This window comes from Grampus griseus, assembly GCF_964374135.1.
Source record: "Grampus griseus genome assembly, chromosome: 8".
Taxonomy (NCBI): Eukaryota; Metazoa; Chordata; class Mammalia; order Artiodactyla; family Delphinidae; genus Grampus; species Grampus griseus.
This window is the reverse complement of record NC_139002.1, coordinates 18,473,243-18,479,937: the sequence shown is the minus strand read 5'-3', so window position 1 is coordinate 18,479,937 and position 6,695 is coordinate 18,473,243.

Genomic DNA, 6,695 nt, shown 5'->3' with positions numbered 1-6,695 from the left:
ACATATTCTGTGTACACAGCTGAGCCTGTCTCTGTTAACCTTAAGGTTGGATTTATATCTTTATTAATATTTTACCACCAAAGAGTCCAGTCCAGGAATTTCCATAATTAAAGTGCAGAAAGCTTTTGGTAAAACCTATGTGTCAATTGTTCCATTACTATTCCACTACTATTCCATAGGCTATTAAAGCCCATTAAAAAATATTTAAAGATATTAAAAAATATTAAAAGAATTCTTTTGATTAAGAAGTGGTTACAACAGTACATTGAAAGAATTAAGTATTAAGAAATATTTCACCATGTCTGTGTCCTAATAAAATGAAAGGAAAAATCATAATAAAAAAATAAACATTTTTAATAGTGAAATGTCAAGTTTTTTTGGTAGGTACCGCATAAACAAGGTACAAAATTAAAAAGATACAAAATGGAAAGAAGTATGAAAGGAGCCTCCCTCTTTCATTCCTGTCTCCTGCCACACAGTTTTCCTCCCAGGAGTAATCACTCTTATCTCTTTTATAAATATCTTTCCAGAGCCTATGTATATATACACATGTGTGTGCACATACACACACACACTACATATATTCTCTTTTCTTTTTACATAAATGGTAACATATGCATTGTTCTGTGCCTTGCTTTTTAATGTAAGGATGTATTCTGAATATCTCTTCATTTTAACACATACTGAGCTGCTTCAGTCATCCATTGAGATGGACACCAAGTATTTCATTGAATGGATGTATCATTCTTTAACAATCACCTGTTGGTGGACGTACAGATTTTCCTCATTTTCTACTAATACGGAAATTAATCATTTTGTACATTTACTCGGAAGTGGAATTACTGGGTTGAAATTTAAGGGCATTTTTTTATGTGTATGTCCTAAAATATGGAAAAGTTTGTGGGTTTTTTCTTTTGACCACACCACGCAGCATGTGGGATCTTAGTTCCCTGACCAGGGATGGAACTCATGCCCCTTGAAGTGGAAGCGCAGAGTATTAAGCACTGGACCACCAGGAAGTCCAGGTTTGTGTTTTCATTCTCGTAATTTTCTTTATATAATATAACAAGTACATGCAATAGATTTACATAACACATTTAATATTCTTTTTTCAGCAATATCTGTTGACTCCCTACCATAAGCAGTGACCAAAATTATTTACACTGTCTTGCCCCAATTTTCTCCTCTCCACTACTGTATTTTTGTTCTTTAAATTATTTATCTTTGAGTTCACCCTATTTCCTTAAAAGTGTGTGTTTTAATAAAGTTATATGTATTATATGTATAACTGTATACAGAATATTCTATATATACTATGATATATATAGTACTATATAATATATATAATATTATATATTATATATTATCTATAATGTATAGCATATTATACTATAGTATATGTAAGTACTATATGTAATACATATATAATATATAATTGTATTATGTATAACTTGTTTATTAAAACACATATTTTTAATATTTATGTATATATATGTGTGTGTACTTATTAGCTTTAAAAAGTATCTTTAAATACCAGACTGAAAATGATAAGGAAATCTCTCCACCTGCCCTCCTCCATCTTTTGTTATTTATAACATTTCTGTGTTATCAGAGTTTATAATATTTGTGTGTCAGAACACACAACATTTATGGTTTTCCACCATAATCTCCCTAGTTTTGTTTTGGTTTTGGCCAGTACTATAGTTTAGTGGATTCAGTAATTGTTGTCATTCTATTTGTAAGAGTTTTTCATCATTTATCCCTTGTTTAACTGAGGCTGGTCTTCTACATTTTAAAAAGAAGAGTTCGTAAGGACTATATCCCCTGTGTTTGTTGTAATAGTTAGACTTTTAAAAAAAAGTTTGAATCTATAAATAACCTGAGATTCATTTGATACGTGGTATAAGGTGAGAATACAAATTAACTTGTAATCTCCAGCAGTGTATGATATCTAGAGAAACAATTTTGCTTATTATTTCTTTAACCTTCAGAAAAACGCAACTGTACAAGGGATAAATTAAGAATTAAAATATGCTTTCCTTCTAGGAAACTGAGACTTCAAACAGAAAAACATGTTCAATGAATTTGAGGATTTAGGGGAGAAAACAGTTCAAGTAATTAGCTACAGAACCTATGTTGGGAAGAAAAGGAAAATTGGGGCCAGGCAGAGTCTTATGAGTTGAAAGGAAAGAATCAAGGAAACAGTGCCTGGGACATAAAAGGCTTCAAAACATTTTTGTTTACTGGATTAGTGAGTGAGTTCAAGGTGTAATGAGAGTGAGAGTATAGGCATACCTTGGAGATATTACGGATTTAATTCCAGATTGCAACAAAGCGAATATCCGCCTTAAAGTGAGTCACGTGAATTGTTTTCCCACTCCATATGAAAGTTATGTTTACACTATACTGTCATCTCTTAAGTGTGCCATAGCATTATGTCTAAAAAAACAATGTCCATACCTTAATTAAAAAATACTTTATTGTGGGCTTCCCTGGTGGCGCAGTGGTTGAGAGTCTGCCTGCTGATGCAGGGGACGCGGGTTCGTGACCCGGTCCGGGAAGATTCCACATGCCGCGGAGCGGCTGGGCCCGTGAGCCATGGCCACTGAGCCTGTGCGGCTCCAGACTTTATTGCTAAAAGTGCTAACCATCATCTTGCCTTCAGTGAGTTGTCATCTTTTGGCTGGTAGGGGGTCTTGCCCTGACGTTGATGGCTGCTGACTGATCAGGGGGGCGTTATTAATTGGCCTAATTTCAATACTGTTGTGTCTCAGAATAGAGAGGCCTGAGGAGAGGAAGAGAGGGGAATAGCTGGTGGGTGGACCAGCTGGAACACACACAACACTTATCAATTAAGTTCATTGTCTTATATGGGTGCAGTTTGTGGTTCCCCCAAACAATTATAAGAGTAACATAAAGATCACTGGTCATATATTGCCATAACCAATAAAATAATAATGAAAAAGTTTTAAATATTGCAAGAATGACCAAGATGTGACGCAGAGATACAAAGTGAGCAAATGCTGTGGGAAAAATGGCACCAATAGACTTGCTCAACTCAGAGTCGCCACAAACCTTCAATTTGTAAAAAATGCAATATCTGGACTTCCCTGGTGGCCCAGTGGTTGAGACTTCGCCTTCAAATGCAGGGGGTGCGGGTTCAATCCCTGGTAAGCGAATTAAGATCCCACGTGGCTCGGGGCCAAAAAACCAAAACATAAAACAGAAACAATATTGTAACAAATTCAATAAAGACTTTAAATTTGGTCCACGTTAAAAAAAATAACTTAAAAAAATGCAATCTCTGCAAAGTGCAATAAAGCAAAGTTCAATAAAACAAGATATGCCTGTATTAAGTGTCTGGTTAAAAAGTGTGAGATATCAGTTGGGTGATAACAAGATTCCAGGTGTGGCCTGTAAAGTGTGTTGTCAAGATATATTAGATATGAAGGTCCCTGGTATGTAGAAAGAAAGAAATCACCAGAAGGCTTGAGGTTTGAATTGATTTGGATGTGGGATCTAAATTCTTCCTGAGCAATGGAAGAATATTTTGGGAGGCGATGAAGACTTAACCAGCTACATAATTATTTTGTGAATATGAGGAAACAATCAACTCTGTGAGATAAGTCCTATCTTATAGTTATTTCATAGATTAGGAAATGAAGCAGGAAGATATTAAATAATTTGCCTATGGCCATAAGAGGAATAACTGCCAAAGTCAAGATACAAGTCCGGGCAATCTGACTCTCAAGCTTGTGATCTGACCATACTGCAGCCCCACCTCCAAGTGTGTGTGTGTGTGTGTGTGTGTGTGTGTGTAGCAGTGGTGGGGCAGGTGTTGTTCGTTTATGTGACTGTGACCCTAGGGGATGGTGCAGAGGCTGAGCAGCATGATACTCCTAGATTTGGTCACATCAACCAGAGCCTGTCCTATAGGGCAGCTCAGGGAGCTCTGGAGTCTGTCTTGCATGTATAGTTTAGAAGGAGACTGTTCCATTCCATAGTTACCCTCATCCCCTAAGACTGAGCTGGGTCGCAAGGGGAGGAGACTGAAAAATTTTTGAAACTCTTAGGCATTTCAGAAACTGTGATATTTCTTTAAAATGTACTGGACAATTTATCCATTTGTTCAACAGACATTTTAGAATCTGTCTTTACTAGGCATAGTAAGGGGCATTCAAAGCAAGATCTCTACTCAAGAGTAATATAAAATTTAGTTGGGGACACAGGTTAAGGCAAAGTAAGTTTAACTCTATCCATCTCATTTACTTTAGTCTCTCAAGTTACAAAATTGGGTGTTAACAACTGAGGGAATATTAAATCTTTCCCAATTAAAAAAACTTTCCCACCCTCAGTATATCACCAGGCAATTTAATGCCATGTTCTTGGTCTGACCTGGGATAGGCTGAATTCTGAGAGAGGTTTTATTGAGAAAGTGCAGAACCTGAACCTTTAAAAAAAAAAAATCTTTGTGGAATTCTTCAGTTGTAAAGATGATCCATACATGTAGCCCTAATATAGGTGCTAGCAGTGTTTTACGAATCATCTTATTTGAAAACAAAGCAGACAAGGGAGGGCCTGCATACTAAGGCACATGGAAGATGAGCCCTTTTGTACATGCTGTTCCTTCCAGAACGCTTTCCCTCTAGGTTGCTCCCTTTGTAACCCTTCTTTTGCGTCCCTGAATTCTACTCATTTTCTGGTATTATTTCAGATATTACTTCCTCCAGAAGCATTCTCTGGACTCAATGCTGGGGGGTGACTCTGTTTCCCCTAGCATCCTTTCGTAGCAGGTATCACACTGTATTGCAATAGTTTGATACTGACTGGTATTCTCTCTTGTTTAACATTACGTCCACACCCCGAGGCCGCCATATAATAGTTGTTGAGTAAACAAGTGTTCATTTAATGAATGATTCTCAGAGCAGAACCTCGTTCTTCCTACAGTTGCTTCAATATCTTCTTCTTTTTTTAAAAAAAATTAATTAATTAATTTATTTTTGGCTGCATTGGGTCTTCGTTGCTGTGCACGAGGCGGGGCTACTCTTCATTGTGGTGCGTGGGCTTTTCATTGCGGTGGCTTCTCTTGTTGTGGAGCACAGGTTCTAGGCGTGAGGGCTTCAGTAGTTGTGGTGCACGGGCTCAGTAGTTGTGGCTCACGGGCTTTAGCATGCAGGCTGTTGTGGCACACGGGCTTAGTTGCTCCACAGCATGTGGGATCTTCCCGGACCAGGGCTCAAACCCGTGTCCCCTGCGTTGGCAGGCGGATTCTTAACCACTGTGCCACCAGGGAAGTCCCTCAATATCTTCTTGATGGGGATCTTTTAGGTTCTCAGTATGTGTCATTAGCATAATCAAAAGGAGGGAAATCAAAGACAAGGTGATTGCATTGCAAGTGGCTGCATGTAAATTTTTGGAGAAAACTCAACTCTTTTCTCCAAGGATCCCTGGTTCCTTTTAGTGAGGAAGGCTTCTTAGAGACCACAGTCTAGGTGCTAGGGGTGATTATTGCTAATGGGTTATTTTTGCTTCTGGGCCTTTTCACTGGATAGACCTAGGAAATACGTATATTTGAAAATAAAAAGAATCATGAACTTATACAGATGTTTCCAATTCAATTTTTGAAAAGTTTGTTTTAACGTCTTTAATTTTTTTTACTTGCATTTTTCTTTTTCACTAAAAACTCCATTTCCTGATATCACTAACATAAAAATTTGCCTTATCCAATAAAATGTAAAAAACAGTTACAAAATAATAATATCAGTATTAGTTCTAATAAAAAGACTGTTGTGTGAAACTTGGGATTTTTTTCTAGCTCTATGTATTCTTAGAATATATTCAACCATGGAAATACAGTCAAAATGCTGTGTTCTTAAGTCTCTGAAACACAGAAAAACATAGTTTTGTGTCACCAACTTGACTTACAGCTAGGTTTATTTATTTACTTATTTTTTCATTTTTAGGAATTTTTTTCTTTTTGGTTTAATGTTTTTAATACATAAATCATATATATGGTTCCAAAACCAAAACTATGTAACAAAGTATAAGAGAGTCTTGCTTCTATACATGTCCCTTCTACTCTGAATTCTGCATGCCTTTATGGATTAACTTTTTATTTTTCATCCAGTGGTTCTGTTGTTGTTATTGCAGTTATAAGCAAATACAGCTGTGTCTATCCTTCCCTTTTAATTACCTAAGAGGTTGCACACTATGTACTGCAACTTTTCTCATTTACAGTATATCCTGAGACTAACAACATTAGTTTGTAGAGCTCTCCCTATTCCTTTTTATGGTGGCATTGTGTTATCTTGAGAAGATGTATCATAATCTGTTTGGTCCCCTATAGATGCACATTTTGTTTGTTTTCCAACTTTTTGATATCACAAACAGTGCTCCAATGAATAATCTGTGTAGAGTTGTTTCATAGTTTTGTTAGTGTCTTTGAGAATGCTGGGTCAAAAGGTAAATACATATGTACTTTTTCCAAATATTGCCAATTTCTCTCCACCGGGGCTGTACCATTTTGAATTCCCATCAGTGATGTCTGAGAATGACTGTTTCTCCACAGTCTCATCAATATCATATGTTTTCAAACTTTGGAATTTTTGTCATCTTGATAGAGGAGAAATGGTATCTCAGTGTAGTTTAGATATATATTTCTTGTTCTGTGTTTAAGGGCCATTTTCATTTCTTCA